The sequence below is a fragment of the Pygoscelis adeliae genome, unplaced genomic scaffold (genome assembly GCF_000699105.1).
Source record: "Pygoscelis adeliae isolate BGI_AS28 unplaced genomic scaffold, ASM69910v1 Scaffold66, whole genome shotgun sequence".
NCBI lineage: Eukaryota > Metazoa > Chordata > Aves > Sphenisciformes > Spheniscidae > Pygoscelis > Pygoscelis adeliae.
In genome coordinates this window covers 10,639,002-10,657,690 of record NW_008825167.1, presented here as the reverse complement: position 1 = coordinate 10,657,690, position 18,689 = coordinate 10,639,002, and the positions used below count along the sequence as shown (strand labels likewise).

The following is an 18,689-nucleotide window of genomic DNA, read 5'->3' as shown; positions in this document are numbered from 1 at the left end:
CCTTCCACAACACACATCGTCTCCCTAAACTTTAGCTGAATCTCTGAATAAGATTTTGCTCTAAGGTTAAGGTTAGCACAGCTGTGGCAGTAACATCACAATTTTTCACCTCTTAAACAGCAAAGTTATATTAGCAAAACTTTAACTAGCAGTTTCCAAAGTTGGGGGGGGGGGCGCGCGGGCAGAAAGGGGTGTGTGTGGAATATATCCTGGGGAACGGACTACCAGAACGGAGCCTACTTAAGAAGGTTCTAATAAAGGAAGAGAGCTAATCTTCTCGGTGTAGTCCACTTCTTATCACTAGCCTAAATAAGAATCATATCTGCTGTTTGTCTGTTATTCCCCAGCACCCTGAGGAGTCTGTCCCAGCTCATTCCTCACAACCACCAGTTCTCACAGACAGAAGAAAGGAAAGGAAAGAGAAGTGCATATCAGAAGAGGAAGAAGAAAAAATAAGGGTGACATGAAAGTTGAAAGTTACACACAAATCAAGACCTAGCTGTTGCCTGCATACACTGCCCTTCTACAGGAAAGGGGAAATGCTGAAATGCTGCCTGCCTGCTTCAGCGAACAATGTGACAACCAGGAGCTCTTAAATGTGACCATGTTCTTTTCCCTCCAGGGAATATCAATTCAAATGGCTATGCTACCAACATGTATTATTATATTTTTAGCAGTAAAAATCTGGAAACATCAAATCATAAAGATCTTCACTAATGTAAGGGATTAAAGATAGGAAATTACTAGATGTTATTTTTTGAGATATGCAGGTCTTCACCAGTAAAGAGCTACGTAATGGGTCTCCTTTCACCGTCCTGACTAGAGGATCCACTTTTAAATCTTAGATTGACTGTTGGAAGTTAATTGGAATGCCCAAATACTCTCCACCACCATTCTACTACCAAATTCCTCTTTTTTTCTTGTGTTGTAATAACATCCAGCACACCTGGAAACTGCTCTCCACCAGCAATATAACCCCCTTCCCCTGCTCCCCCTCTTTCATTGACTTTCAGTAACTTTAAAAATTCATTCGTATATAGATCACTAAATGTAAGGCAGGGGAAATATAAAATTATGCTTGTGCAGGAAACTGTTACAACTGCACTCTTGCAAACAGTTTAACGCAAGTTCTTTTACTTGAGAAAGATGGGAAGTCAGTTTTCCACAGTTTCCTGAAAAGCAAAGAAATATTAAACCGCCACTTTTGAACAGATGCAATAAAACACAACTGATCCCAAAGGCAAAACAATACCAGGGTAAGTCTCAGAAGAACAGTAAAATACTGTAATTCTTTTGCATCCCTTTCTACCTCTTGTCTGAAACAACGAGAAGGCAATAAAGTATCTCCTCAATAAAGAAATGCAAGTTCCTCAATGAAGCAATAGAAATGCCTCTGCTACAGATTGGACACCTGTCATTTACAAGTCAGCATATTCCCTCACCTGGTTCCCCTTTGTATTTCTTAAAATTAAGATAGATTTCACATAAGTCAACCAGAATTTATTTCCCTCCCCAAAACTTTTACTTTGGTTTTAACAGCAGGAAGAAGTGCACAGGCTAGCAGGGTTGTGGCAAAGACGCTTATCAAGCCTGCACAGCACTGTGCTCAGGGGTTGCCAACTAATCAAATTTAAACTTTGATCCTATTCAAATGATTGAATTAATTCTGATCCCCTCAACCCCTCAACATTTTCCATCTTGGTCATCTTCAGGACTAAATACAGATTTGCATGCCTGATGGTCCTGACTTCAGAGCACACCTACAAAACCCATCATTCTGTCTACATGGGAATCCCTCTCAGACAGACTAATCTGTCACACTCTTTAACAAACTTGAATTGTCAGCTTCTCTTATCCCCCTTCCCTAAAGTGTAAATAGAGAGAATTCTTCCTAGATCATGAACCAGTACTGTCCCCAGGGCAGGTCACTGTAACGATAAACGTGATAAATTTTCAACAGCCAGTAAAACTTCTGGTTTTGATAATATGGTGTCTTTTCCAGACAATAAATGCTGAATACATCTGTTTGTTAGTTTGGATGCAATCTCTAAACAGTGTCTCAACATCTAAAATAATTCAGGTAAAGAGAACCGCAGAGATTCAACCAGTGAAATAAGGTTCAGACTTCATAGCTGACAAAATGTATTTCTTCAAGACCAAAATACTTACTTACAGAAAGTGAATAAAACAGAACTTAGGAGAATACCTGAAAATGACACCACCTAGTACCCTATGCTAATACTGTCTCTTCAAATTAACATCTTTGATGAGCAAGCAATTTTTCAACACAAATCAGAACGCCATTGGTGAATTCTGCAGTCATGAAGTATATTTATGCTACTCAGATCCATCCAGACCCAAAAGAGCGTATTCACTGGAAAGGGTTTTTGCCTTCATTGTGGTGGGTTGCATTTGCTAACTAGCATTGCTGGGCTCATGCTCTGTTTTATTCAATTCAGTTTCTATACTCACATGTATGGTCCTAGGAGACATTCATTCTTCCCCATATTTTGCTTTCCTCATTTCTGTTTCCTGCTACAACCAACACACACAAGAGCTACCAATACATTTTTGAATAGGAAATGTTAATAAATGTGATTCTACCAAATATGTTCATGTCTGAAGTAACTTTTCAAACAAACTTGACGTAGACTTTCTAGTTTGTGTTAAAGTTTGACACAAACACAGAACACAGTCCACACTAAATAAAAAGTGAACTCAGCTGGGAGACGGGAGTGTTTCAGTATGTAACATTTTTCAGGCGCACTGACTCCAAATTTTATGCAAAATATACAATGTGCAAAAAGATCACACAAGGCAGAAAAGGCACAGAAAGGTCTCCATGAATTAAACAAAAGTCTGATAGAAAGCAGTTTCCTCAAAATAATACATTATGCCACTCTACAGTATCTGATTGCAGAACTGCAGTATTCAGCTACTGAGTAACAACCTGAAATCAATTATTATTGTCCAAGCCGATTATAATATGGAAACACATAAAGGTACATTTTAAAATATGTCTTTGCTCAAGACTACTGGTAATACAAAGATCATCATAATATACTTAAATATGTATAAATATAGTATGTGTGTATGTGCACAGCACGGGTTTCCTTCAGAAAGGATAAGTTTCAGGTGGTGAGATAGCGTCCTTCAAAACTATTCTCCTGGGAATCAACGCTTATACAATGCTATGCATAAAACATGCTTCCCCCCCATACATTGCCATAATCAAACGGCATTATCAAAGCTATTTAATATCCATAACACATCGTTCAGAGCTATTGAAGTTACAAATTAATTGAATGGAAGAGCTGAGAAAAACAAAAAAGAAAGCTAGAAAGGCAACCATAACCATGAGAAAGCCTATTTACCAAGAAAAAGCACCAGGTATTACAAGGACAGTATATCCGAAAGAATTGTCAAAACTGCCAACTTCATGATCCCTCACTACTATTTACTGAATGCATACCATGTAGGCTACAGGTTTCTCATGGTTCATACCTTCTTTTTCCATTCATATTTATGAATAGACAAGGAGATTCATAACAGCCTGAAGATCTCGTATGCTTAATATCGGACAGATTAATATATGAAAGACCTTTCCAAGGTGTCAGAAAAGTTTGTTTAGTTTTCTTTTTAACACCTCTTGCAAACATTCAACACATAGACAAGTACTCTTAGATGACTAAGTGAAACATTACCTATCTTATCTCAACATGACCATTACCAGCCACAGGCTTATCTAATGGTAAAACGCATGTGGGAATTCTGCCAGCAGCTGTGCAGCTATCAGCTACCCAAATGTACTACCTTCTTATATTTGCAAGTAAGAGAAACTATTCGGAGACAACCATGTTGTAGCACTTCTTTTCTGTGTTTGAAGAGTAATGGATCTGTAATCACATAGCAGGGAACATAAGTAATATTTGTATAGAGCATTAGTCAGCACAGATGGATTGTTCAAAGGATGTTAAGAAAAAAATGGAACTATGAAAGTAATACCAAAGTTTACGTAAATTTAATTTCCATCTATTTAAAGAGGGGGGAAAAATATCAGTTTTGGCAGATTTTACAATCAGTCAGCAAAACAAAGAAAGAGCCATTTTTAAAAATGTGCCTGGCCCTATACCCAACATATTGCAGCAATCCTAATTTTTCAGAGAAGCAGCCACTCTTTCTCTAAAGCAAAGTGTCCACATGTAGCTGCACTACGTAACAGCACCATTCCTGCACAAATGCTTGTGTTTACACCGCCATTCTGAGGAGATAGTTTGGAGATATCACAAACAGTCTAGCCAAATAAATAAGACATTGATATGCAAGAAATATGACTAATCAAATAAAACAAATAGGAACCAGATAGGGAGGGGTTTTTTCCTGTAGCACTGGGCAAATGTGCATAAGCAATCCAGAGGATGAAATCCCTCTGCTCAGATTTTCATAAGCTAGTACCAAGTAATAGGAAGCCTCCTTATAGATAATTTGCACATGACAAAATCACTTTCCAAAATACATTAGTTGTTGAAGACACTGTCATGTTTTGAGCATTTCATTTTCATTATGCAGAGTCAGCTAAATAAAATATTAAGTCTAAATCAACTTGTTAATCTATATTAAATTGTTTGGATGTACAGGAACAGGACAGACTAAAGGCCGACGGCAGCGGGGGGGGGAAGGGAAATCTTTAAATAGCATTCCTTTGAGATTTAAAAAAAAAACAAACCAAAAATGCATTCACCTTAGCAGAAAGCCAAGTTATAATATTCAACAGCTGGTTTTAGAGTTCAGCATTTTAATTCTTTTCAAAATCAGCATCATCTACTTTCTGTTATTATTAAGTAGATATGAAGATGATTTTTTGAGATACATCTATGACTGAAGCTCCTCATGCATTTACCATAAAGAGTTAAACCCAGTCAGAAGTAAATGTTGAACTGCCCTCCCAATTCAGAAGAGAGAATTTAGGGTTACATTAGTTTATCTGTTGCTCCCAAAACAAATTCAGTTACCATAACTATTATCTATAGTAAAAGGTAATTACATTAATGAACACCAAATTATTTTAGACATATTTCTTCACTTTTTATATGTTGCCTTATAATGACTACACTACAATGAAATTCTCTGAAGCATTAAAATCAAAGATACTAATGAACTATTAGCTGTACTTGAGTGTCATAGAAGACAAGCAAATACTACCCAGAGGAGCCCTAAGGCATGTTCTGTACCCTATATTTTTTACTTTACTCTTTCCTTCTTCGTGAATTTTTCAGTAATGATCATGCACTCTACAGCTGTCATTTCCCATAGCACTTGCCTTACTTAGAGTCATACTTTACCCTCCCATTCAGAAATGAAAAGTAAGCTTTCACTATGCACTATACCCAATATAACGGCAAGGTTCGTGAGCAGCAAAGAGGCAACAATTTCAATATGTGAACTACAAAATATCCACCAGGAAAGGATACTTCTTGGGTTACCGGGGCTTTCCTTTTCTTTCTGCATTACGGTTTTCTGACAAACGTCAATTATATTCGCAACATCTTTCTAGATAAAAATATCATTTCTAGGGGCCAATGGTATTTTGCTGCAGTAAGGACAGTTACGCAGAGTGGGGGTTGCCGAGTTCTCCTAATATTTCTAATCCTCGTAACTGCATCATCACTGCAGTTCCACTGCAGGACTACTACAAGATAAAAAAGCCAGGAATTAGGCATTGTGTTAAACTGTCATCCTTACCATACTTCTCCAATAGGAGGAAACTGCTACTTTTCCCCATACAGTAGATGGTCCCTCGAAGCAACTGAAACATTGTGGTGTTTTTTTATGCATAGCATGTATAGCTGCCTTCTGAATACCCAGACTTGTGCATACTATAAACACATAAAAGTCAACAGAAGGTTGGGAAAGTCTGTCAAAGAAGCTTAGCATCCAACTGAGACCAAAGCAATTAAAGCCTTTCTTCTTTATTAATGGTGACAGGTATAGCTGAAGTAAGACAGTGGTCAAGTTACCAAGCATTTGATAAACATAAGACACTGAGCAACATTCTGTACTGCACATTTTAGATGCCATGGGCGGGGGGTGGGAGGGAGAAATGCCTTACAAAATTAATAAAGAAAAATCATGAGTAAGAAAATGTTCATATCAAGAAATTTATTCATTGAACACAGAAAGTCTCTATGTAAAGAGAACCACATTGAAGCAGAGACAAAAACTTAGTACAGATTTGGTTTATTTTACTGCTTGCAAAATCTGGTCGGGTTTAAAGTCTATCCCAGTACAAAAAAAAATTCAAACTTCAAGCTTCAAATGATATTGTCTCTAATAAATTGATAATGTCATATCTGTGTTGTAGATTTATTTTGTTCCTACCCAACCAACATGCTGGCAACACACAGTACCTTTTTCTTGTCCACAGGTTTCTGAGGCAGTTGTGTTCAATTTTAACTTAAGGAGGTGAAGACTGAGCAGCACCAGTAGCTAAGTCACTAGGTATGTCTGTACTGGGACTTTCCACACCACAACTCCTACTCCTGTTGGCACATTCTCTTTTTCATCAGCAAGGAGGGATTTCTGACCAATATTAGTGACATCATCTGTTAAACAAAAGAAAAGAGATTTAATCCAAATCAGATTTGATTAACAGCTTTGATGGTAGCAATGCAATGAAAAAAAAATATTTACATAGGGTAACAAAATGCAGCAGAATAAGATATCATGTAAAATTACAAGTGTGGCATCATCTTCCTATTAAGAACATATATGCAGAGTCTAATTCATGGTCTTCTTTGCTAGATGGTCCTCAATGAAAGCAGGACGAAAGCTGCTAAGCTACTTGACAATTAGAGCAGGTCAATCCAGACTGTTAACTCAGCATAGTTAACACTAAATTTGTATTCCATTTCAACACCAGTTATTTGTTGTGGGCTACAGGCTTAAATTGTCATGGTGGTCACCTATATATTGTCACATGCAGACTGACCATTGCCATGGATCATTATAAATACCAAAAATATACCAACATAAGGAAGTTCTCGTGTGTCCTGTTGAAAAGAGGACAAGACTGAATTTCAGAAAACCTGGATTCTATTCTTCTGTGTCTAACTCTCCTGTACAGTGAAGGTATGATGACAATTTCCTCTCCGAAAAAAAATAATCAAAAGAGATGCACAAAGCCTTGATATTGTTTCACTTCACATTTCTTGATAATATTTCAACATATTTTGATCACAAGGGGAAACAACAGAAGCATTCAAATTTTTGTTGCTATGCACTACATGTTAGTTTGGATTGATATTTCCCATGCACAGAAAAATCTATTTACAGAAATAAAATTATCTTTATGGAGATATCTTTATGGAAAATAGCACTCTGAAAGCTTAATGACTGAAAGAAAGTCAAGTTCCTTAATGAGTATCATCTACCCCAGTTTTCCTAGAGTCTCTAAACACCTATGACAGCACCATTATTTATGCTGTGGAGTAGGGAAAACAAAGTAAAGTATCCTAAATAATAAATCTTCTCGTGGTATGCCCTTTGTGTTAAAGCGTAAGTCAGTGATTGAGTAAAAGTGATTCAGACAAGGCAAATTCCAACAATGTCTAGTGCAGACATGCCCATACCAGGGTCTCCAAAGCAGAGGGCTGGGAGACACGACACAGAACCAATCAAAGTCCCTGGCCTTTTGGGCAAGAGAGCTAGAAGCCAGGCAAGATAACACATCTGAACAGCACTGAAACATGACGGATATATCTATTACCATGTACACGGTTCAAGTCTTCACAAAAAGCTGTACTTCACACAAAATATGTCAGGCTTGCATCCAATGGTACCAGTCCCAAAAACATAACTCCTAAATTATTTCCTTTGCTGGGAAGTATTGCACTCATTTCTAGTGGTTTGTTAAAGGTTACAGAGTCAATTCTGTTAGTGGCTTAAAAACTAAATCCTCGGGGAATAACTTACCAGTTTATTCATTCAATAAAGGCAGCCATCTAGGCAGTATTTAATGGAAACAAAAATCTGCATACTTATTTCCTTAGGGCCAAATTCTCTGCTGTGAGAGAATACTTTTGAAGAGGATGAAAGTACAGCTAGGGCCAGATCATGGCAGGAGATCAAAGTGCTAAAACAGCTTAGTCAGCATCTTTAAGTAGCACAGAAGGATGGAAAAGAGGAATTCAATTTATTTATATAGTAACAAACCTCTCAGGGAGAGAGGGAGGCCAAGAGCCTCTATTTTTTATGACGTCAGATACGTCTGACTTTACCCTATCTTCATCATCCTTTTTGAGTTGCCCTGTTTGTAAATATTCCAATATCATTATTCCACATAAAACAACATTTTGCTACTTTCATCTGGCCTTCAGGAAGCAATTTGAATACATATGAATGAAAGGCAAAGAGAAGGTTCTGCCAACACTAACATGTAAATGCAGAAACATCTAACAGAAAGCAAGAGTTTACTTGTCAAAGACAAGTAAAGACAGCAATCAGGCCAGCAAGAAGACAACAAAACAGCATTAGAACAAAGTTCTTGCTAAATGCCCACAGTATAAATCTCAAGTCTCAAAAGAAAAAAAACCCAAATACCACACACACAACTTCAAATTCAAAAGTTATCCAGGTAAGTTTTCTACATTTAAAAATCTATTTAAGTTTTAGCATATCTATTCATTCCACAATACCAGCTCATTTAAAAGAGAAGTTCTTAGATTCTAGAAAACTTGCCATTCAGATTAACAGTTGTATTTAAATTCTCTAGTAAATTTGGAAATAAAAAGTGTCTTAATAATATTATTGGCCAGGTGACCTCCCTATATAAAGAGAACAGTGTTTACAAAAGCTTTGAGAGAAGGATGAATATAGATCTAGAACCTGCAATTTCAAGTGCAGCAATAATAGCATATATAATAAAAATAGTATAGTAATGTAACAATATATACCTTTTAAAGTGGATGTTTCAGTGACATAGCGTAGCAGCGAGATTAAAAAAGAAGACTAAGTGGCAATAAGTCTTGCAGAAACTATGGCAAACTTGAAACATTTCATTATGCCAGCCATTCAAAGTTGTTGGAGTGCTATTCACAACAAATTACCAGCAACTACTGGAAACCTGCAACCCAATAATCCTTCAGTAATCTTCCTATAGCTTCTTAAAAGACACGGTAATACAAAAACAACTTAAAATAATTGGATACTTAATTTCTCATTCCCAGTAACTGCTAAGCTAAATCTACTTCCAATGGTGGCGGGGAAGGATGAAGAGGGGAAGCTATTGCTGTGGAAATATATCTGTTAATCTACAAAAAACAGAACATAAACCACACTTATTCAAATTCATTCAGAACTCAAAATATACCGTGCATGCCAAAAACTCCTCAAAGAACCAAAAGTATTGTAGAAATAATTTGACAGATGAGCTGATGTTTAATAAATGACTAATCTCACTCCATGTAATAAAGTCATTTACATAAAAGCAGTACATACTAAATAATGAAAGTTGATTCAGTTGTGTACTTTATTATATAATGGCTCTCTAGACAAAAGTTCAGCATTATAAAAATGAAGGTTTTATTTCTGTTTACATGGCAATGACTTGCAAATCTGTCAACACTTCCCAAATAGTTAGGAAAGGCCAGAAAGTATCCAAGTTTGTTTGTTTGGGTTTTTTTAATTACAAACTGAAATACATAGAATCTTTGGTGAAAATTCTGTTTCTGACACATTATTCCATCATGTCAGGTAGCACCATATCTTGAGAGCAACATAAATTTAAAGCTAAGAGAGTAAACACTGATGCCAATCTCCACCCATTCCTTTAGATTCCCAGAATAGGGAAAGCACTCAGATTCTCAGAGATTTTAGCCAGATCCGTTCATATGGGACATCTTAGTCCATTTTAACTCTTAAACAGAGTGCACTACTTGCAGTCCCATTTCTGTGTCCAGTCATCTAATTTTCTTGTTTTGGGCAGCCCCTTTGGGGGGGGGGGGGGGGGGGGAACCACACACAAAAAAGTCCATTAAGATGGACAGCTATTTTAGAGATTTTAGCTATTTTAGAGATGGTTCCCCTGGTAATTGGGGTGATGTCGCATACAGTCCACGCATACAGGGTCTGTGGACTACAAGCGGGTGGGCGAAAATAATCTCAACTCCTTTTTCAGTACAAGAGAGGTAATAACCCTCCTTCCTGTCCTCCACACCTCAAACAGCAACAGGCAGGGTCCAACACTAATCTTCAGAGCAGAAAAATAAGATAAACAACAATCACATCCTTAGCATGTGATAACAGCAAAGTAGTTTCCCTGAGTGTTTCGGAAGCCCTCCCTATATCCTTGTACAGCTGATCCACATTTTGAAGACTTTTTGGAAACAAGGCTTTTTGGTTTTAAAATGACTAAGCATAAAGCATGGCAGACAGTGACAAGAATGACCCAAATAAGAGGCAGTTCCTTTGGGAATACAGTGCTGAGCACATCTGTGAGTTCTCTGTAGTAGTTGCTAGAAATTTTGCCTGGCAAATGCTTTGTAATGGGAATGTACATTACCATTGGCTTTTTGTCAGAAGTTATTCTAATCAACAGTCAGAGGAGGGAGGGAGGGGGGTTCCTTCTTATCACCAAATGTTCAAGCATTAAAAAAGCGTACTTCTTTCCAAAAACTCATGACGTTTTACTGTCAGTACCTTGTTTTCCAGTGTAAAGCTTTATATCTGTAATATTTATTTGATTTATAATTTGTCAGTAAGACATATATTTGTCAGGCATACAAATTACATGCAAGAAGATTGCATCTTCCCATTCTTGCCTCTAGTCTTTGATTTCTAAGAATGTCATGTTTGCTTTGGTACCAGATTCCCTGGGATTTCCAGCAGAGCAAAGAATTAATCACACATAAATAAAAGCGGCACAGATGCAGCCCTTCATGAATGGGACTTGACATGTCGACAGCCAGAACACGTCAGCAAACAAACACTTGTATCCCATATACATCACTTGCTCTCTCCTTTACCCATTCAGTCTCCACCTAATATACCGTATTACAACCAGAAAATGTGATGCCTTCTGCTGTGGCTGCACCAAAAGCAGATAGAAAAATGGCATTTAAAAGAATCACCAGAAAACAAAAGACAATCTAAGTGGAAACTTCAATGTAAAACATTGTGAATGCATCATGGCCCAAGGTAGAAAAAGAACAGATCATGCTACGGAGGCATCCCCTTTCAACACAAAGACTTATCAGCAAGAAAATACTGTGGCGTGACATTTATAGACCATTCCACATATCCTCAGCAACATGCACTTAGAAAAATGCACAACCACCATCTCCTTCCTTTATATAGTGAACAAACTTGAAGAGGACAGAATGACTTTGGGTACTTTTTCCTACTTCTTATTTTTAATATCAACTTTGAAGTCGATACAGCAGAAATCAAAGACATGATAAGCAGCAAGTTCTCGCCTACAAATACTTCTTCGACGACTACCAGGAACACTGATGGAAACCTTCCTGATCTGTTTCAACCTGTTGTTTTTATTGCAAAATACGTCTTTGGTGGCCGAAACACAGAATTTTTATTTGGATACTAGAAACAACGACAGACATAAGAGTAGTCACTCACCTTCCTGCCTCTTCTATATTATAGCTTTCTGTTTTGGCATCCCCATAACAAGTCGCTCCTTGGGATTCATTTAAACTTCTGCCAGCAGTGGTGGACTACCAAAAACAGGTCAACAACTGAAATTTGTTTCTGTGTCATTCTGTATTGCCTTACTGCGGATTACTATGCCACAATTCCCAGATGGAGGGCCTACAAATGGCTGGTAGGCAGTGCATCATGCAACAGTGCTTTCATAGGAATTGATATCGTTCCTGCCACCTTGTTGTTTTAATTGGATTGTCAACACAAAGAAAAATCCTCCTATTCTTTCTCTTTTTTCTGAAGTAGGAAGCAATAGGAATTCTTGAGCAGGTGTTTCAGAAGAATGTGAGTGTGACTTGCTTGTACAGTCGATTTAACACCATAAAACACGCTTAGAAAATAAGTTAGTTGCAGTATTTACTAGATTTTATGTGACAAATATGGTGTGCAAACTGCAGGACACAGTTGCTTTTGTGTGCAGAAGTAGACAAATCTATATTCTCTATGTTACATAGTGCTTACGTGTAATAAAGATATACAATAACTTTCTCGGTAATTAAGATGACTGGGATGAAGTAGTAATTGGGTGGGGGAAGAGTCATCCATGTGAAATTATCTCCTTAAAGACTACCAGTAATTAACTAATAATGAAAGTTATGAATGACGTTCTGTATTCATTAAATACCAGTCACGTTAACGTCCCACGTATTTTTTTTAAAAACAGATTCAACGAGCTTTCAGTGAACATGGCCAGAGACTACACAGCCTCATTCACACTAAGAACCAGTCTTTTTATACATTTAAAAAAATAAGATATATATATAATAAAACACTCAACATAAAATGTTTTCCCTGACTCAGATTTCCTTGCTGGAGGCTGTGACTGGTGACACCTCTCAGCCTGTTTACACGAGTTTGTGGGCTCTTTTTGTTCCCAAGTCTGCCAAAGGAGCCAGCCTAGTTCCTGGAGGCTCTCCCCTCCAAGACCCCTTCTCTCACACCAAATTAACTTCTAGATAGGTTCCATACAGCTAACAGGTCTTAGGCTTCTCAGACCTTACAAAAATAGGCTATCCTTTTACTTGTATAACATTAATGTTTATGTTACCATAGGATTTATATAAATGCAAGAGAGACTGGAATGTCAAAGTATTATACAACCATACATACTACATCATCTACAGTAAAGGATAAAATCGGGGGGGGGGTAGGACTTCAGTAGGAGCAGTGTTGAGCGCATTAAGAAACTTGCTGGAATATTCTTTTCTTTATACTGTCTTAAACACCAGTGAGTTTACTCAAGAACTTTTAAGAACAAATTCATGCATTTTGACACACTTGCTATACAGCCTTTTCTGCCTGATAAACAGATCCAGGGGGAGTTTCCAGCCGTGCACAGGCTTCAAAAACAGTTTGGTGCAACTCTCATTCCTTGGCTTAATGACTCTTGCTCTGCCTGCTCGGTGCTGCACCAGTAGGGAGTTCAGCCCGCACAGACTCTATGGGCTCACCCCTTGAATGGGGTAAGAATGCAGGGAGATGTTGTGCCATTGCTCTCTATTGGCAGTAGTTTGCTTCCAGATCAGTTTCAAGCTGCTGAATATCATTTTTTGTGCCCTGGACTGACCCAGCATTTGACGCTATTTTGTCTTGCTCTCACACAGCTTACTCAAAGACATAGCCTGGAGCAATGAAGGTTTGCAAGGCTATTTTTCCTCCTCACTCCCACACACAGCGTTCAGTACCACGTTATCAAAGTGACCGAGATTGCTGATGTAAGATTGCCAATTAGACTGGCCCTCAAAGGGAATATAAGCTTACTCATGGACTAACTCCCTTCTTTGCTATTTCAGATACTAGAGAATTTGCAGTTTTAAAGCCTGAGCAAGGATTCTTCATACATCTGTCATGGATAAGGCAATTACACGTATTTGTATGTCCACACGATGGAAAAGCAAAGGTTTCGGCTTCCAAGAAGAATTTCTATTTTTCCACTGGTGCTCCTCAGGGCCTAGTATTTATTAAACTTAAGTCTAATGCAAGATTTATTAGGCTATTCAGGCCTTTTAGCTTCTCTCAAATACGGCTTGTTTATTTGCTATTTTGCCTCAGCAATTCATGCAGTATATAAATATGTATGACATTCATTTAGCATTTATATGGGTACGAGCAAATACATACGGGTGGCCCTGTACAGAAACAACTGGATTCCTAAGCCTTAACAACCTGAAGTCTGTTTCTTATATCTTAACCCTGAAAACCCTGAACGCAAAGGCTAGAATTTATTTATTTAGCTTAATTGACTCGGATATGATTAATTAAAAAGTAAGAAATTTTCACATCAGCATTTGGCATAAGTTTGGAAACAGTCACATGTGACCATTGATACAAATAATAGCACTTGCTTTAAATTGCCTTGCGTACTCATAAGAAATCTGCCGTGTCACAACAGCGATACTTCATGGTATGCATTTTATTTTTCAGACGTTTTGACAAACTATTTAAAAAACTTTTCTTGCAGCTCTATGGCAGTCCTTCCCTTTAAAAGCCAGATCCTTACAGGTACGAGCAGTCTTAAAATATGTTGTTCAATAAAAGAAAGTTTGAAATCAGTACATTTAAAATTCCAAGCAAAATGAGAGCCAAGTGGTATGTTGAGGATCTTTGCCAGCTGGAAGCTGGTATTGTGTGAACAACTGGAAAAGCATAAGCTTCTGCCTTACAATGTTACAAAGATCTTGTAGGATCACATAGTATTTCCCTTAAACTTTTCTACTAATTTGAGACAAATTCCTGGCTTTAGGGGCTGCTCTTTTTACAAACCCTTGTAACTCAGTAAGTTTTTGAACAGTTAGTTCAGAACAAGGAAGAACAGTAGCTATCTCAAACAGGTCAAAGATTTGGAAAGCTAGAATATATTCTGTCTGAACAGGATAAAATTATCTGTCAAGAGGGGGTAGATAAGATGTCAAAGACCCATTACAGAGACAGTCCACCATAATGCTACTCTCTCTTTTGAATTCCATAAGATGTATATTCCTGAGCACAGACATGTATGCATACAAAAAGCCATACCTAGTCAAATTAGAAGTAACATTAAGTTGGGAGAAATTTGATTTTTAAATTTCAGCATTAGCTTTTCTTACTATTATTTTTGCTTTTTAAAACACAGCCCTCTTAATAACTTTGAATCAGCGTTGCAGGATCAACGAGCATACACTCTAAAATCAAGGAATCCAAAGATAAAGTCATTCAACACCCCACCTATAATCTAGTTATCAACCCTCCGTCCCAGTTCCTTCCTTTCTGTCCATCGACACATATACCCCATCTTCCTTTTTATTACCGACACACAGTGCCTACCATAAGGCTAATAAAACATGAAACAAAACAAATCATTTACATCAAATCTGCAGTTTCACAGAACTCGTCATCCGAGAAACACTACACAGGCCATTGCTAGTACTTCTCCTTTGCAGACAGCGTATGCCAGGGGAAGAGGTTTACTCAAGGTCACCCAGTGAGTCAGCAACAAACTGTGAAAAGGACTCGGGCAGTTGAGTCGAGTGGTGTGTGCTGGGACTGCAGCTCCGCAGTTAACCCTGCCTGGGAAGAAAACCTGCACTTTGTATACCTAACGGCATCAGTTAGCTCTGTTAAGACACAAATTGAGCAACCTCTTTGATGTTCAGTTTGTAGTATATTATTAGGAAATGCTTCAGTTCTAACAGCAAAGTTACAAGTATCTACATTTCTCAGTTACATAGCCGCTATGAAGTGCACAGATCCTGCGTGCTCAATAAAGGCTTCATAATGATCATAAAAATGACACACGGACGTACATCTGCAAATTCTGCACTTCTCAGTGCTCCCTTCCAGGTTTTGACAAAGACTTAAAATTTAATAAATATCAGAATCCAGCTAGCATATTATTCCACCTACTCATAAAAGGGAGATTTTTGTACTTAGAGACAGCATGTTGAAGTGATTCACAGGAGGAGATGATAGAAGTTTCATTCTCCCAGAAACCTTGGCAAGTCCAATTAAACAAAGACAAGCGTAACAGTTTGAAACAGGCACTGTTTGATACAAAGACATCACTATCTTTCAGTAAAGGACTTCACGCTACTTTTACATGAACAAAGAGCTGCTTCCAATTAAAATCATAGTGATTGGGGATGGGAGGAAAAAAAAAAAAAATCAATCTAAATGCTCTTCAGGTACTCGCCTTTATGGAACAACTACCCAGCAATGGAGTGACATCCTTCTCCAGCCATTTTGCCAAAAGCACCATAAGGGAGCGCTGTAGAGATGTAGTAACGTGTAAGCACGCTGGCTGTTAAATTCTAGTTCTCTGTTAATTCCAGTCCAGTTATTTACCAAACTGAATTCTTCAGATGTCTCTACCATGAGGATTTCGTGTCTGACTGTGGCATGCTTCACAACAGATCATAGAAAATTTTACTATTCTTGAAAATGCATCTACCAGTCAAAAGGTATTTAGGTATCCAGAGATGCAAAGAGCTAGTGATATTTCTTAAAATAGGCGATCAGTGTATGTTGATAAGTGCAACTTATCTACCATAGATTTTTCAGTCCCTAAGACTGAACACTACAAGCCCTGTTTCAGCTACTGCTATGCCCAGAAAGAGCAAAGTCTTTGACCAAAGGCTTTTTGGTTCTTCTTTAATTCAATAGCAGCACCAAAGCCACACCTCACATGTATAAAAGAAAGTCTAAGACTATTGGGTACCAAAACTACAAACTCAAAACATATTTTTTTTTAATATACTGGATTATATTCTCTCTCTGCCCCATCTCCTCTCCCATCTTCATGTTCTACAGAGAATAAACTCACTCTCTTTCCCACTGAAGACAAATACCTCATCACTTCTTTCCATCCTCCTCATCACATTAATATCCTTTGTATGCCATAAGTACTAAATACCTTTTCTTCTAGAGATGTTCTGGCTGATATATATCTAATTAAAGTCAGAACAAGTCTTCTTAGCTCAGCACAAGCTGGCTGTTGAAGATTGCTTCTTGCATTTCAGACCTGATTAAAAGAGTGCATGCCCAAGACTGGGCTGGATTTAACAAAAGGTAGGGGGCTGCCCCTGCCTGCAAACATTGCGTCGCCAGTTTAAAGAGTCACTGTCCTTTCTTGAGGAGTAAACACCTACAAACAGGGATTGAGGAAAAAATGTTGGAGCAATATTGGTCATTAAGGAACAAAAAGAAAGGAATCCACAGAGTTCTATTTTAACAGAGCTTTGCCTTCACTTTTATATCATGAAGTACAGCTTCCAGCCTCCCTAGCAGAAGTTGGAATTACCAGCTATGAAAATCTGTGTCCTAAAAATATGGCTGTCATGGCCTTCTCAAGATACATTAGAGAAACTAATCCTGTTCCACTAAGTAAATAAATTAAAAGTAGAAACACACCCCCCAAAGCCTCGTGTCTGAAATCCTTTTTCCTTCCTCTCCTCACACATTTTTATACCATACATATATAAAAATTTACATACACACAGTAGCACATATGCTATACACCAAAGCAGGATGCTGTCGTTAAACACTGTTCAGAAATGGCTACAGATTTGGCAGGAAAATCCACTTCTGGGATGCCTGACGTCCTGGTCCCTCAGCCCCAGACACAGTGACCCCACCAAAGCATTACACTGCTGTCCACAAAGGTCAGGAGGAACTTCAGCTGGAATGTGCAATACCCCAGTAAAACATGCACGCTCCACAGTGGTGACACAGGGAGGAGCCAGCCCGAGGGGCACAGGGCATAGGGGACATACCCTGAGCAGGGTGGGGTTCCCTGCATTTGCTATACTCCCTTGGGCATTTCAAAGAGCTGTTCACACAAATGTGCAAAATATCCACCTTTCAGGAACACGAGTACGGGGACCAGGCACAGACGCAAACCTGCTCCTAACATTTCCACAAAGAAGATCCTCGCAGCTCTCATCATAGTGACGTATGCTGAGCTTAAAATCCTTGCTGGCCTGCCAGCAGTGACATAGCTCAGCTTATTTTACTTGGCCAGCTCATAAAGTTCGCTGACCTGCAGATAGAGATGCTGAGCTTCATGTTCACATGCCCACTCTCTCCCTTTTCTTATTTTTTTTTAAATGTCCTGCTGCCCTACTAAATTTGGGCGGGGGGGGAAGAGTAAACCCCGTTCCAGGAGAACTGTGAACTTGCTTTAAATTTGTTTGCTCTATAACAAGTTAATTTTGAAATTAATATTCTTCTAACATTATGACAGGAAATATCAAGTCAAAATCTTTGCAATACCAAACACATTGTACCAAATATTTTTATTCACAATTCAGTTAAGGTGGCTTATCTCAAATAAAATTATCTGCAAGACTAACTATGACCTGATCTGTTTTCCTGACAGTTAAAAGTACTAATTTATTTTCCACTTTCTTTATAACACCACCTTTAATAGAAAACATAAAATAATAAGCTTTTAAAAAAATTGTGTATTGCATTACTAACTATAACTTGAATGCTGAACAGAAACATTCTGAGAAATTCTTTGTCTGGTTTCAGGTTTGTTTGTTGGTTTTTTTCTTTGGTTTTCCCACGTCTGATAAATCACTTGGCTTAATACTACCCTTTTTTTACTGCATATTTATATAAACACCTCTCAGTAAATAAAGTTTCAGATGAAATAGACTGCTGCTCGAGTCAGCAAAGATCTACTAGAAAAAGAGAACTAACATATGCATGCTACTGCATCAAAGTATCCATATTTATTAGGGACAATGGAACAATAAAGTCAAGGAAAGTGCAACCATCAGCAGAAGCGCGCATGTTGAAGAAGCCATGTAAAAGGGATGCAGTCCTTAGATACAATTCAGCTGGCGTACACTTAGTCCTTTTCTACACAGCAATATTTTTATATATGTATATAATTACATATGTTTATATATTTTTATATATATAATTATAAATTATAAATATATATATTATATAAATATAATATATAAATATAATTATACATTTTAAATATATAACTA

The 18,689-nt window shown here is 37.8% G+C and overlaps 1 protein-coding gene across 1 annotated transcript in view; it reads right to left on the bottom strand.

The window, feature by feature from the left end:
• Positions 1–3,660, bottom strand: part of JAKMIP1 (janus kinase and microtubule interacting protein 1) — a 108,851-nt gene extending 105,191 nt beyond the window's left edge. Inside the window, exon 1 of the mRNA XM_009328844.1 lies at positions 3,375–3,660. The gene's annotated coding sequence lies outside the window, so the exon portion shown is untranslated. The remainder of the gene's footprint in view (positions 1–3,374) is intronic.
• Positions 3,661–18,689: the final 15,029 nt, after the last annotated feature.